The sequence below is a fragment of the Balaenoptera physalus genome (assembly GCF_965194825.1).
Source record: "Balaenoptera physalus genome assembly, chromosome: 5".
NCBI lineage: Eukaryota > Metazoa > Chordata > Mammalia > Artiodactyla > Balaenopteridae > Balaenoptera > Balaenoptera physalus.
The window spans coordinates 15,074,387-15,089,972 of NC_138884.1; the positions used below are offsets into that span (position 1 = coordinate 15,074,387).

General features: G+C 40.9%; 1 protein-coding gene across 2 annotated transcripts in view; it reads left to right on the forward strand.

The window, feature by feature from the left end:
• Positions 1-4,108: 4,108 nt before the first annotated feature.
• BMPR1B (bone morphogenetic protein receptor type 1B) overlaps positions 4,109-15,586 on the forward strand; it is a 413,799-nt gene continuing 402,321 nt past the window's right edge. For both annotated transcript variants that reach the window (XM_082461768.1, XM_082461770.1), the window contains exon 1: positions 4,109-4,247. The gene's annotated coding sequence lies outside the window, so the exon portion shown is untranslated. The remainder of the gene's footprint in view (positions 4,248-15,586) is intronic.

Here is a 15,586-nt window from a genome sequence, read left to right on the forward strand (position 1 = left end):
TTTCTAGGATCTGGCTCACATATTGTCTTACATTCAAAATCTTTAGGTATTTTTGCCTAGTATCTGTTCATTGGATACTTAAAAATGTTCTCACTGCTGCAGAGTAGTTTAGTACACTGAATAAGCCTGAGGTGCTGTGGCCACACTGCCTGGGTTCATATCCTGCCTCTTGCACTTGGTAGCATGGCCTTGAGCATGTTATCTAACTTCTCTGTGCCTCAATTTCCTCATCTGTAAAATTGGGAAGAAAATAGTACCTACCTTGTTATGAGACCTCAATACATTCATATGTATGAAGTACTTAGTAGTGTGCCTAGCACAGGGTAATTAATAAATTTGGCTTCTATTATAGAAGTACACATTTTGCCAATACTTATACATTCTTATATTAACAAGCAAGGATTTTAATACCAGTTGAGAGGCTTAATCTCTTATTTTGTGTATGTAGGGTCAATGCATTAGCAGTGGGTTCTAAGACAACCACGGCAGTATGAATCACGGGGAAAGAGAAAGATTTTTCTTCTGCTGAAATTTTTCTTTCACCTGATTCCTAAGATATCTCAAAAGAGAGAATATTTTATGCCACATCTAGAGAGAAATAACTTAAAAGCACACACTCTAGAATGTTACTTACCACAGTATGCCTTGACTTACGATAAAATAATAATGGTGGTCAGATCCTTTATAGTTTTGGAAGAGTGGGAGGTGGAAAAGGGAAAGATGTTGAGAGTAAGGATAGCGATGAAGAGGAAACAGTTTGCAGGAAGGGGAAGCTGAAAGCAGAGAAGCAAGCTCACCTAATCACTTTCTCAGGTCTGTCCTACGTAGCTGCATGTAAATTCCCCAAATAGTTTGATTCCGGGGGAGCTGCGTAAATGTCTTCCTCAGTGGGAAATAAGCCTGCGAATCCCATGAGAGCTCTAGCTTTTACTGCCTTGGTGTCCTCTCCTGAGATCCTTGGAACTTGTAGATGATTTACTTTTAACAACTGGACGAAAAGAGAAATTGTGCTTTTGCTCAGATTTGTCGTCCCACCACACTGAGCCTTTCCCTCCTCTTCTCAATAGCTTCTCCCTCAGGGATCCCTATTGCCTTTAAAAGCACCACCATCCCAGGCTGTGAGGCCAAGGAATGTGCTTCTACAGCTCTATCTCGAGTGCTTTCCAAGTCTGCTAGTGATCTCCGTAGCCACGTCACTCTCTTGGTTCAGATCTTTACTCTTTACACGACAGACTCCTAGTTGGTCCTGTGCTTCCATTTCTCCCTCTCTAGGTACTTCTTTTTTTTTTTTTTTTTAAACATCTTTATTGAAGTATAATTGCTTCACAATGGTGTGTTAGTTTCTGCTTTATAACAAAGTGAATCAGCTACAGATATACACACGTTCCCATATCTCCTCCCTCCTCTAGGTACTTCTAAATGATCTTCTGAAAGTCCTAATCCACCATTGAATTCCTTGGTTTAAAAATCTCCAATGTTTCCTTATCACCTAGCAAGGAAACGTCTATTTCATTGGCCTATCTGACAAGGTCATGCCTGAACACTGCTTAGCCTGAGATGTATCTGCTGCACCTTCTCCTCATAACTTGGGTAGAAGCACTGAGCTACCAGTTGCTCCCTAAATGCACTATGCTTTTTTATTTTGTTTCCTCTACTTAGAACGCTTATTCTCTTTCTAATGGCTCTTTGGTCTCTAAAGATCTTTCCGGACCCTGATAAAATGGGACTATTCCATGCAGTTTTTCCTGCCATTCCCAGGCAGGATAGTTCCTGTTTCTGTGCTCCAATAGATGTGCATTCATGTACTGATGACTGTATTTCTCCTATAATATCCTAATCTTTAAAAAATATGTCTCTTAAGGGTTTCAAGAAGGGATGGACGGAACTTAAATCTGAAACACCAGTGCATGGCATGCCATAGGTACTCAGTAAAAGTAGATTGTTGAATGGTTTGTACCCCAAATTCCTCATCCCTGCCTATTGAAATGCTACCTTCTAAGGTGTACCTCAAAGAGTTTCCTTGACTTCCTCTCTGATTCTCTCTCACCCAGAGTGCTTGAGTGCTTTTTTTTTTTTTTTTTTTAATGAAAACCTATAGAAATTTCTTTATTCCTCTGATTTGGAATTTTTAAAATATCTCATTTAATCTCTGTCTTCCCTACCCAGAGATGCCTGTACTCTCTGTATTAGTCTTATGTCCAGTAGATGCTTAGAAGGATATTCACTGAGTAGAGGTAAGCCAATTCTTAGCACAGCTTCTGAAAAGATACGGGCAACCCACACACTCTCTGCTCCAAAACTTTTTGAATGTCTCATTTATTTCACTGTAATTTGTGAGGATTGAAACTCTAAGAGGAAAAGATACATTTGTCAAATAAAAGTTACCAGGAATTCACACAGTAGAGGGGATCAATTCAATCAGCTTGATCTCCTCTTTAAACCTAGTTAATGTCAGAAGATGGAGATGGTAGGAAATTTGAGAACAATGAGGGAGGTAATTTAGGAGCAGAGAGAATTTGGTGGTAAGGGTGAAATGTGTGGATTCTACCTTGGGATTCTGGGGACAGTGAGATAATTGATTACTGGTGCTAAGGATTAGAATGAAGGTTGAATAAGAGAGGTGTGAGAGGATGCCAATGACAAACGCTACCTATTTTGGAAAATTTCTACTCTTATGTTAAACAGAACTTTCCTCTTCCAGTCTGGCACCAGAAACCAGAATGCAGGTTAGTCCTGATGCTATCGTGGTTCAGATAATATCATGATTTGTTATGGGGCAAATACAGTTTTGTGGGGACCCTGACATGTCTTTGAGGAAAAATGTGGCCACATTTCACAGACTCATCAATAAATGCCTGGAGCACCACCTGCTCCTGAGTGGGAGTTGCATAAAGTACATTTATACACAATTGAATTTCTTATACGTTCAAAGGATTGTATTTAATGTTTAACATAAAATCATTTAATAGGAATAATTTAAGAAAAGGGAGGAGTTGAAAGAAAATGGTAGGCTAAGAATTAGACAATAGAAATAGATGTGAAAAAATTGGAAAACTGCATCAGAGTGAAATTGTATTAAATTATTTGAATCACACACTTGATGGTGACTAGAGAGGGTTTATCAATATATTTGGAAGATGGAAAAATTTTACAAAAGGAGGAAATTAATTCTGGAGGATAGGCTGCTGAAAGACATTGGGAGGAAAAAAAAAAATTGGAAGTTATTACATGTCTCCCTGGGAGATACAATTGGCAAAATAGCTGATTTTAAAAAGTTAACTATTCTCCCCAAGTTTTCTGAAAGACTGTGGACTAGCTTGATTTATATTTACCTCCGCAGAAAATATTTCAACACTTAAAGATTTAGCAAGGAAACCACAAAGACAGTACATACTTTTTCAAAATAAACACGCTAATTGTAAAATTTCATCAAATACAAATGGGAGGTGTTTTTTTTTTTTTTTTTTTTTTTGACAATTTCAAAATATTTGAAGAAAGGAAAAATTTCTTTTCCCTACTAGGAGGCCCACCTGTGTTTCAGGGTTCCTGCACTCCTCGTGCAGAACTGCAGGCATAATTTGGCATGTATTTTTTACGAGGTGCGTTAACGTCTTATCAACTTCTCACAAGTGTCAGGGGCCCTGAAGAGTTTCAGTCTACTGCATTAGATCATCTTTGGGAGCCCCTTCCGGCTCTCGAGGTACAGTAATCCCACGAATTTTTGTTCCTCAAACCTAGTTTTTTTGGAAACCCCTTCTTACGCATGACCGAGAAAGCATCTGTGATTGAAATCGAGGTGAGGCTCTGAGAGGCAGACTGAGCTGGGAGGGTCCCCCTCGATGCAGGGGACGCCGGGCAGCGGAAGGGTGGGCGGCACCGGGCTCCCCAGGTCCGCTCACCCTTCCAAACACGGGCGGCGGCTCTGGGGCAGCTCCAAGCGCGTCGAGAAGTGTACTCCCTCCTCTAAGTGCTTGGCTCTCAGGCTCCAATCACTAGTGGGAGCTGGAGAGGGCAAGTGAAAAAAAAAAAAAAAAAAAAAAAAATTCCAGAGGCAGCCGAGGAGCGAGAAGAAAAAAAAAAGTCCCGCGGCGGCGGCGGCGGCCAAGCAGCCACGGCGGCCAGAAGTTGACGGCGGGGCCGGACGCGGGCGCGGAGCGGGCGCGGGCCTGCGGGGCGCCGGGAGTGGGCGCGGGCGGGGCACCCGGGACCGCGGCGCCGAGGACACCAGCGCCGGGGCGCAGAGGCGGGTAAGGCGCGCGGCAGGGCGCGCGGGCGCCGTCCTGCAGTGCGGGGGGCGGCCGAGCCGGCGGGAGCGGGAGCGGGAGGGCGGCGCGGGCCGAGCGGCAGCCGGGCGCGGGGCCCGGCGGGCGTGCTGGCGGGAGGAGAGCGAGCCACACGGCCGTGGGGCGGCGGCGGCGGCTGCCCGGGCTTTGTGCGCTGGCGGCTCTGCCGGGACCCCCGGACCTCGTGCCCGCGCCGGCAGAGAAGCGGGGGGCAGAGGCGGCCGCGGGCGGGACACGTGCTCCGGAGTTGGGGAAGGAGGGACGCGGGGAGGCGGGGAGGCGGGGAGTCGGGAGCTGGGAGCAGGCGGAGGGCAGCCCCGGAGTCGGGGGGAACTTCGCGGGCCGAGGCAGGACCCGCTGGGCCCCCAGCTCCGTGCGGAGCCACCTGCCCCGGACGCCTCCCGAGACCCAGCCTCGCGCCGGGGAAGGTGCGCAGTGGGCTGGTCCCGGCGCCTCGGACCCGGCTCGGCTCTGCCGCTGGTGCTTCTGTTCTTCAGTCTGTTGTTCTGTCTCTGTCTCACGTTCACGGTGTTTCTCTGCCTTCTTCCTCCCATCCTCCCTTTATTTCTGTCTCTCTCCCTCCCCCCTCCCCCCGTTTCTCTCTCTTCCCACCTCCTTTTCTGTCTCTTGTCTCTCAATGTGTCCCCCCCTCGGTCTCCTTATCTTCCACCCTGAGAGCACACACTTTCGGTGTCTCTCTCATTTAGAGGCTGACTTTCTGCTCCTTGTCTCACTGTGTCTCGCTCTCTGCACCCATCAATCTACTCGTCCCCGTTTCTGGCAGGGCTCCGTATTTCTGTCGTTTCCTTGCCGTGTTAGGATTTTCGACTTGCGAGAAGATCCTCTGGAAGTTGTTCAGTGCGGTGCCTTACTCCTTTTGAGCTGCACCACTGCAGCTGGATCCTGGGTCCTTCGTGTTTGTTCTCCACAGACATGGGAACACTGGTTTCCTTGAGTTACTAGGAATTGCTCTTTTCTTAGTCACCTTTCCACCGAGGTGAGGTCAGTGACTGAGCCAGCCACAAAAGTGCCAGTGAAAGAAAACAGAAGAGAGCTGCTTGCTGCCCCTGACATATGAAGTGAATGTACCAAACATATCTGCAGTGAAGCAGATCCACCTGAGAAAAGATTCCTGGATTTTGGAAAGAAACAGAAAAGGCTCCACCAGTAGTGAGACGAGTTAACTGAAAAGTATTTGAAAATAATTTGAAGGAGCACTTAAGGAAATTTCTTGCTATCCTAAACTGATGCCAAGTAATAACTGTTTTCTTACATACATATTTTAGGGATCCTAGTGACAGCTCTCCTAATTATTGTTTTGGGAAAATCGTGGGAAATGTCTTGTGTCAACTGGGACACTTGTCTTTAAGAAAATATGCAGTCTGTACTCTTATACCTCTTTACACTCTGGTGATCAAGAAGAATTATTTCTAACTGCAAAGAAAATAGGAAAGGATTTGTCAGTAATTTTAAAACACGGGATATTCCAGAGATCAATAATTTCTTTGGAAAACTTTCACTCTAAGGATATTTTGAAGGATATTACATCTTAGTGAAATATGCAAGTGATTACACACTTAGATCATTGTACAATGCAAACAAAGGTTGTGTGCTGTAAGCAAATCATAGCAGCGATGGTTTTTTTTATGGGAAACATAGCTGGGAAATTAATTGCTCTGATTTTCACTGTTTTCTTTAGTCATGCATAATGTACCGTTGTTTTTAGCAAAATATGGCCTAGGGCTATAAAACTTGATACAGTGTGTTATTTGTCCAATCTGAATTACCATTTAGAAAAGCACCTTTTCTGCTTGGTCACAAGATGTGAGTTGATACGATCTCATTACTCATGTGCTGGGGTCTGCTGATGCATTTTAATGGCACTGATTTGTGATTTTCAATCAAAATGTTAGTTTTTGGTGAGTTAAAATCTTGATTTATGTCATGTTAGTGAATCATCACTCTTTACAGGGGCTTTGCCACCTTGTCTGCCAGGTGCTGCATAGCATTTAGCCTGGGCAGGGGTGTCTGAAATTCCCTGTTAGATTTTTGTCCCTGAATGACATGCTACCTCTACTCATGGTATGTTCATACATGCCCTTCAGAATGTTCCAGTCGTTAAATAATCTTTATTAAAAGGCTATTGACTTAATGTTTTTCTTCATCAACATTGAAAACTGTGTGAGATGCCCTGATAAATTATTTTTGTTACAGTAAATGCTGATTGTATTATTTATTTAAAAGTATAAGGCAATTTAAAATATGATTTTTTGGGGGGTACATGTGGCACCCTTTACTTTTCCTCAGCGCTCAACTCATGTTTATCATTTAAATCTAAAGTCGATTGTCATCTACTCCAACCCAGCAAAGCCTTTCCTAATTTCCGTAAGCCACCTCATCTCTGCCTCTCCGGCTTCTGTGCACGCCTCCCTCAGTGTTCACCTCTCTGCCGTGTAATTACTTGCTTGGTTCTTCCTCTGGCTGTTTTCTCATTGAGGTGGGATAGTGTCCTTTTCTTATCTTCTCTGCATTTCAGATGCCTGGCACATTACATGCCATGTGACACTCAACAAATCCTCGAAGGATGATTTGCTCTCTTCCAATTTGTTTCTAGCTTGGGATTCTAACCCTTTGTAGATGCAGTAACTCAAGAGAAATACTTTAGTATGGTATAATAGTGGCGCATAGACTGAGGGTTGAGACAGTCGTAGGAAGCATCTCATCACACAATATGAACGAAGAAGCAGATGAGCACCAAAGAATTTGAAAACCATGCTCAAAACTAGACAATGAAGCCACATAGGCTATACAGCTGAGACCTCATGTTATATTCACTGTGCCACAGTCCTTTTTACTGGACTTATGTTTGCTTGCTTCCACTAGAAGTGGATAAATGTATTATTAGAAGGAAACAATTGTTTCAACTCTGAAAATCCCTTCTCAGGCCAACCAATAAAAGTCATGCATGAAATGTATCAATCTGCAATAACGCTTGTTATACATATGCATGGAGGTAATATTTGTCGTTGAGAACATTGCCTTCTAAGTGCTTTTATGTGTTAAGTGCTGTTCTGCTTGCTAACTGTCATCTTGCGCAGACTGGTAGTTCTACCTGCGAAGAAGATTTAAGCTCTCTGGACTTCAGTGGTTTCCTCTGTAACTTTCAGTGTGTATGTTGAAGAGGGGTGGGGAGGGAAAAACGACGTTTGGACCAGGTTAAGAGCTCTTTCTGAAGTTTTTCTTCAGAGACTACCAGTTTAACTCCCAGAACAACTGTAGATTCATCTCTTTTACATGTCAGACTTCCCTGTGAGCTTTTGTTTGAAAAAGGGCTAATGTGGTTTAAAAGAAGCTTGAAGACCACTTCACTTGATGTTTTCCAGTCTCCCTTCCAGGTCTTGAATTTCATAATCAAGATAATTTCTAGCTTTTAAATCTGGGTATCTGGAGGATAGTTGATAAAAGTGTTAAGGATGGAAGGAGAAATTGCTTTTGCCTGAGAGATACTAATTTCAGGTTTCCCTGTAACAGATTTGATGTGATGACAGAAATTGAAGTAGAGGTGTTATAATATATAGAGGCAGGCCAGAATTCAGGGGGAGAGAGGGGCCAGGGCTAGAAACATAGATTTCAGAGTCACTCACACTTTAATAATTAAAATTAAGGAAAACTAAAACTTTTTAGGGGTAGAATCTGGAGAGAGAAGCGAAGATTTGGGAACAGGGGCATTTATGTTACTTCTGAGTAGTTTTAAAGCTCATCTGTAGTATTAAGATAAAAAAGGTAATGCATAATTTACATCAGGCAATAACCTGTTTTCATGAGTTTTAGAACATCTACTTACATGCCAGTTATCTTAATTACATTCATCTTTACTTAAATGTTTGAGTGCCTGCTCTCCGCCTGGCGTTATTATATACTTTGGGACATTGCAGCCATGAGAGGCACAAGATCTTTGTTGTCACGGAACTCTCATTCTAGAGAGTGGAAACACAATGAACTATAAACAAGCACATGAGTAAGATAATTTCCAATAACGGAGATTGCCATTAGGAAACTAAGACAGGGTGATATGACAGCAAATGACTGGGGTTACTTTATATGAGGTGGCCAAGGAAGGCCTTTCTAAGGATGTTGCTGAACAAGAAAGAGCCAGCCCAGCGAAGATCTGGGAGAACTTCCGGCACAAGGATCATTAAGGATGTCTCTAAAGCAGCAGTAAGCTGGGCACACTGGCAGTTATAGGGGAAATGGTAGAAATGAGGTCAGACAGATTGCCAGGCCCATGTTAAAAGGTATGCATTTTATTCAAAGTACATGTTATTGAACCACCCTGGAGGATTTAAAAAAAAATTTTTTTTTATATTAATTATTTATTTTTTTAATTTAATTTTAGTTTTTGGCTGCGTTGGGTCTTCGTTGCTATGCACAGGCTTTCTCTAGTTGTGGCGAGTGGGGGCTACTCTTCGTCGCGGTGCACGGGCTTCTCATTGCGGTGGCTTCTCTTGTTGCGGGGCACGGGCTCTAGGCGCGCCGGCTTCAGTAGTTGTGGCGCATGGGCTTAGTTGCTCCGCGGCATGTGGGATCTTCCCGGACCAGGGCTCGAACCTGTGTCCCCTGCATTGGCAGGCGGCTTCTCAACCACTGCACCACTGGGGAAGTCCCCCTGGAGGATTTTAAACAGAACTGAGCAAATGTGACTTAGCATGTCTGTCTGTAGTGTGAGCAAGAATGTCTGAAGATGATGTGGGAAGCTGTGAGAAGGATCTAGCGGAGTTTGGTGGTTTGGCCAAGGGTGGAACCCTCAGAGACTGATCAGACATTGCTCTTATCTCTGAGTAAGAGTCACTGGGTTGAATCACGAGTCATGGTGTGTGGTCCCCGCTGCGCCCCCCTGCAGTTGATCTGCATTGCAGCAGTCCACTGGTTCAGTGGTTGCTTTTACTTTTATTTTTTTCTTATTTTTTAACATCTTTATTGGAGTATAATTGCTTTACAATGTTGTGTTAGTTTCTGCTTTATAACAAAGTGAATCAGTTATACATATGTCCCCATATGTCCTACCTCTTGCATCTGCCTCCCACCCTCCCTATCCCAACCCTCTAGGTGGTCTCAAAGCACTGAGCTGATCTCCCTGTGCTATGCGGCTGCTTCCCACTAGCTATCTATTTTACATTTGGTAGTGTATATATGTCCATGCCACTCTCTCACTTCGTCCCAGCTTACCCTTCCCCCTCCCCGTGTCCTCAAGTCCATTCTCTACGTCTGTGTCTTTATTCCTATCCTGCCCCTAGATTCTTCAGAACCATTTTTTTTTTTTTTTTAGATTCCATATATATGTGTTAGCGTACGGTATTTGTTTTTCTCTTTCTTACTTACTTCACTCTGTAGGACAGTCTCTAGGTCCATCCACCTCTCTACAGATAACTCAATTTCGTTTCTCTATATGGCTGAGTAATATTCCATTGTATATATGTGCCACATCTTCTTTATCCATTCATCTGTTGATGGACACTTAGGTTGCTTCCATGTCCTGGCTATTGTGAATAGAGCTGCAGTGAACATTGTGGTGCATGACTCTTTTTGAGCTTTTACTTTTAAATTGCAGACCTCGACACCTTACAGTTCCCAGATGTCACCTCTTTACCTTACTGCAAATATCTCCTGGGCTGCAAGCAAGCATCTTGACTCGGAGGCTGCAGGGTGATTTGGGAAGTGCTGTGAGAAAGTTCTTTAGGGCTCAGAGTGACCTTTGAACTACCTGGGGGTGCTTGGGTCTTCCAGCTAACATCTCTGCACTTCATCGTACATAAAGTTTGTGTTCTGGTTACAGAGGAAAGGAAGCAAGTCAGAATTCCTCTAATTGTGTTTGAGTGTCATATTTTTCTACCCCTCAGCTTTGAAAACTTTGCATGCTTCTTGAAAGACTTAACTGTAAAGTCCACAGTTTAGAACTGGATCTCACCCGTCGCATCCCAGCCCTTTCCAAAGAGCTGCTGTATAGTTAGCATTTAGTAAATATTTGTGGAACGCTGTTGGATACAGTCTATTAGAGACCCATAGTTTTGATTCCGCTGACTTTATTTTTCCTTTCAACAAGTATATGGCTGCATGTGCCTTCAACTTTAGAAGATAATAAGTAGCAAGTTTGGAAATGATTTTTCTGCAGGTTGCATTTACTTATTGGCTAAAGGAAAAGAGATACAATCCAGTATATCTCTTTATAACATTTCTTGCCTGGCTGTCTTGAGATAAACATTTTAGTCATTTTTATAGCAGTTACGTAGATATGGACTTAAACAAGTACAGACACATCTGTCACTAGTTAATTTGTTGATTTACGAATCTGAAGTGATTCCAAGGAAGTCTGTAATGATGGTGCCTTTGTCTAAATTAATCTCTTGATAGAAATCAGTGAGTTTTATCTAACTAATAGAATTTACAGCCATCTATAAAAGGTACTAAATTATCATCAGTTTCTTTTCTGGAAACAAGCTACTGTTCTGCTGTTGTCCAATAAACGTTTAGCCCTAATAGTACACGTAATGGGGGATTATCCCCAAATCCTTCCTCTTATTAACAAGTGTAGTGCTCTACTCAAATGGACTTACAAACAGCTGGCACTACCTTGCTTTTATGTATCTAGCCATTCTCTTTCATTGTTTCTTTAGATCCTTTTCAGTTAGTTAAGAGTCTCTTCTGTCATCTCTTCCTGTCTAACTTTATTTTGCTAAAACCTCATGCATTATACCCATTGGCTTCTATGTCAGATATCTTCTGTTTTCCTCTTCAGATCTGCCCTCAACCCTTCTACTTTATGCTCTCTGCCCAGGATAATACCTGGCTGAACCACGCTGATTTCCAGATGGCTTAGGTCACTGGAGACCTCCAGCGGGAGATTACAGGGAGGGTGGAGAGAGGGTGTTGATTCTTCAGTTTGCTCCTTCCGTGATCAGCTTGGACTGCCTGTGTCTCTGCACAGAAAGTCACTGCTCCTCTTCAGGTAACCTTCTCTATGTCAGTCTCTCCCTCAGGAGTCCAGTAATCTCTGGAGTTAGTTCCTCTGCTTTTACTACCCTGATTTACTGCACTACCCTTCAGGTTCTTTTACACTCCTACCTATACCCTATTAAATTGTTTGTTTGTAAACAAATCCTCTTCAGTTTATCAGAAGTTGTAACAGTTAAGGTCCCACTTTCTGTTGATTCAGCTTCTGAAAGCCACCTCCTTTTTGGAGCCTTCTTCGACTGATAAGAGCATTTGGCTCCCCTTAACTCTGTTGGACATCTGCTTTCCACCCCAAATTATATGCTTCTATCCATGCAGCAATGGCACAGAAAACTTACATCGTGTTATGTAAATACTTTTCTGTCAACCAGTTTATTGGCTTAAATTTTTTACTTGATAGTCTGTAAGCCTTCTACATATGTAATTTGGTTGTTTCACTCACTCTTTTATTCATTTATTAACACAGTGCATATTTGTAGAGTCACTGTTTAGGTCCATGCACTGTGCTAGGCGTGGATACAAAAAAGGCAGATGTTTGTCCTTACTTGGGTTGAGGATTGGGAAGGGGACAAGAAATAAAAAACTAAACATAATATTTACAAATCAAGTTTGTGATTTATTCAGTGACCACAGAGCGGTAAAACAATCTAACCAAATTTCTCTTGTTTAGTAATTCTAGAAATTTTTAGGCCTAACACCATTGCAACTTGATTCTATCTCATCACATGTTAAGTAAGAAATCAGAGTTTTGAAGCAGTATGAGCTATCTGACTAATTCACATACACAGTTTACATATAACAGTATGTTTTACTTGATTGCATTGTTTTCATGATCTGTTCCACGGAACAGTGGTTTTTGGAATGTCAGGTTGTGTAGCCTAAGAAGGATTCCATGGATGGCACCGTAGCCTACTGCTGAACTGTGGAGACTCTGGAGTTTGACTGCTTTTTTATCACTGAATAGGTTGTGACCTTGGGCAAGTTACCGAACCTTCTGTGTTTCAGCTTCATCATCTGTAAGCTGGGAATGAAAATAATAGTGATTACTTCTTTATAGGTTTGTTTGAGGATTATAATGGTGAACATTTGTATAGTGTTTAGAGCAATGCCAGGTACATAGTAAACACCACAGAGGCATTCGATAGGTAAATAAATGATCAAAGAAATCTGGAAATTGCTGATATTTTTAAACTGAAGCCTTTTCTGAGCTTTAATTATGCTAATGTGCATTGTGACCATCCCCAAAAGGGGTATTTGACCTTGGGGCTTATATTGATATTTTTCCCTCCATATATCATTGGACTAATGTTCCTCAGAACACACTTTTGGAAAAATTGATACAAATAACTGGCTAAACATTTCACCAGTTTATTGTCTCCAGAGAGAGAGGACTTGTTCCTCTACCTGTCACACCTATTATAGAGTGGGAACCCAGTTCCTGTTCCCCTGTCCTTCCCCTTTTTTCTTTTTAAAGGTAAAATGAATGTTTTTCTTCATTACCCAGGGAAAGACTTCCTGCCTGTATAGATGTAAGTATACTCAGGGTCTCTGGGGCTCACTGAGCCAGGTCTTTTGAAAAACTACTTACTGTTATATTTTTCTAATAAAGAATACATATTCCTTGAAGCGAACTCGGGAAATACAGAGAACTGTAGCAATTAAAATCACTCTCTTCTACCACACAGAAATAACTTCTTATTAACATTTTTGGGTTTTTTTTCTTTCTGTACGAAATTGGGAGCATAATATAATATGGTTTTGTGTCCTGCCTTTCTTTTTCATTTGACTTTATTTATATAATATTCTCAATCCCAGACATGTAGTGACTTCTGGCCTTCAGATGATTGGTAATCTACATTTCAAAAGAGCTTCCTTCCTTCCTTACCCAATTCTGTGGCCAGAGACAATATGAAAATAAAATGGTGTATCTAGAAGGAGTTTCTCATTTTAAGTATTCTTGGAAATTGGAACCACCTGGTAAGCAGTTGGCTCTTCTGTTTAAGAGACCTGAAGTAGGTGACCTCAGGTTGCTTCATTTATGAGTCATTCCAGTGTTCTAGCCAGCAGCCAGATGGACCCACAGGAATCCGTGGCCAGGCTGCTTTGAAGGCATTACTTACTCATCCTGAGTGACTGTGAGTGAACTTATATAATGTTGAGATTAACTAGGAAAAGTTATCCAGGGAAACCTGAATTATTCCAGAAGAAATTTAACTATTATTTAATTTTTAAATGATAAATTCGTTCCGTCCATTGCATGTTGGAGGTGTAGGATTCGAATAATATGTTAGTATGGAGGACAAACATTCTCTGAGCATTTTGTCATGTCCTGTAACTTTATAATTTTGAGTGAGAAACAATGTTGCATTTATGTCAGTACATAATGTAAAGACTTTAAAAATACTAATTGTTGCAGGTGTTACTCTGTGTACTTTACAAATGATGGATGCTGTCGTAATTAAAATTTATCTGCTCCGTAAGTCCTTTTCCGTTCAATATACTGCAACAGTTTTGAATCTTTCTCTCAGGATTAAATCAATTATTCTTTAAAACACTTACCTTTAACATCTGTAGCAAATGAAAATATTTAAATTCTTTCTGAAGAAGAAAACCATGCTATACTGTTTAATTGAATTAAATTAGCTTTTCATGGAAATTTACCTAGGAGCTGTTTCTGGAACCAATTTGGAAAATGATCTTTGTATTCTGTGGCATTTATGTTTGATTATGTTTTTCTTAGTAATTCTCAATGGACCTGATTCACTCCTTGCTTCAGTCATCAAACGCTTGCAATTTATGTAGGCAAATTAGGCATTTCCTACTCCATAATTATGCATATTTATGGAATAATGTATGCTTCCTCGTTAACTAAAGAGGGTGTAAGAAATTCTTAATTCTATAACTTAAAATTATCTAAATTTGATCATTTTTAGCGTTCTGTAGAGTATGTTAAGACTGAGATAAAAGTCATATGTGTAAGTTAACTTCTTCCCAAAAATGTTTTGTACAGTTTGTTTTGACACCTTTTACTAATAAAAGCAGGTACTGTTGTTTCTAAAAATAGCAGAGAATCCAAAACTTCTTGTAAATATATTGCCTTGAAACAATCTGTGCTTCAGGCACGTCAAAGATTTTGTGCATACATTTTCTATACTACTTTTTTCTACATTCTCTCTTACATTGTTATTTCACAGAGCCACGAAGAATTTGAAAATTGCTCAGAAAAACTCAATTTTCAAGTTTTTTAGCTGTGAAATTTATCCTTTGTGATCCACAGCGTGGGGATATATATCATATGCTTGGACCAGGACCGTGACTTGATGCCTTTATTTCTTGAATACTTCCTACTTAGCAGGTTAAAGATACTGAAAACATATTTAGCTTAAGGAAAAAAAACCACCTTTGCCTGTATCTGCCACAATCTGAATCATTGGAATTGCAGCTCTTTTTCTCCTCAGGCCTGTGAATATATGAATGCTCATTTGTATTCTCTTTTACTCTCCACCTTCCCACTCTCCATCCACCCCTTACTTTTTCTCACTTTTGCACTTGATTTGAAAACACTGTTTCCTCTGACTACTTTTTGTGAGCTAGAGGGGGTTAAAATAGGCTCATTTCTATGATCCTGAACCTCTAGGATATTTTCAAGATCTTTCCTAGCTTTACCATCCTCTGACTGATTGGAGTTTTGACTAAGCGTAACTGGAATTATGACTTGGTATTCTGTAGACATAATCTTAACATACTTTAATAATATTATAGAATGATAATAATAGCAAAAATGCATTTGTTTTATGAAATTACTTAATTATATAATTTCAGAAATACTATTTTTATGAAATGTCCATGTTTTAAACATTGAAAGAAATGGGTTCTCGTGGCTAAAAAAGTTAAAAATGGCACATATTATATAAAACATATTGTTAGATATTACTTGGATCTAGACAGTTTTCATTCCTTTATGCATTTCTTTGATATGTAATGCAATTATAGATGTTTGTTTAGGTTTTTACCAAGTACTCTCTAGCTCCTATTTTATTTGAAATTTTATGCATTTATAATTGTGGTTTGAAAGCTGTTTGGTATACATTCTTAAACATTTTTCTTATAACTTGCTAGCATGCCGCCTGGCTTACCATGAGACTGTAAATTCCTTTTTTGGCTCATCTCTCCTAAACCTGGAAGGTATAATGCAGTTTAACAATAATATTTTATATCTTTAGTTTGTGAATAATGTCTTTCTTACACATGGAATTACTAAATATTTATGCACTATGAATAAACTTGATGCCATA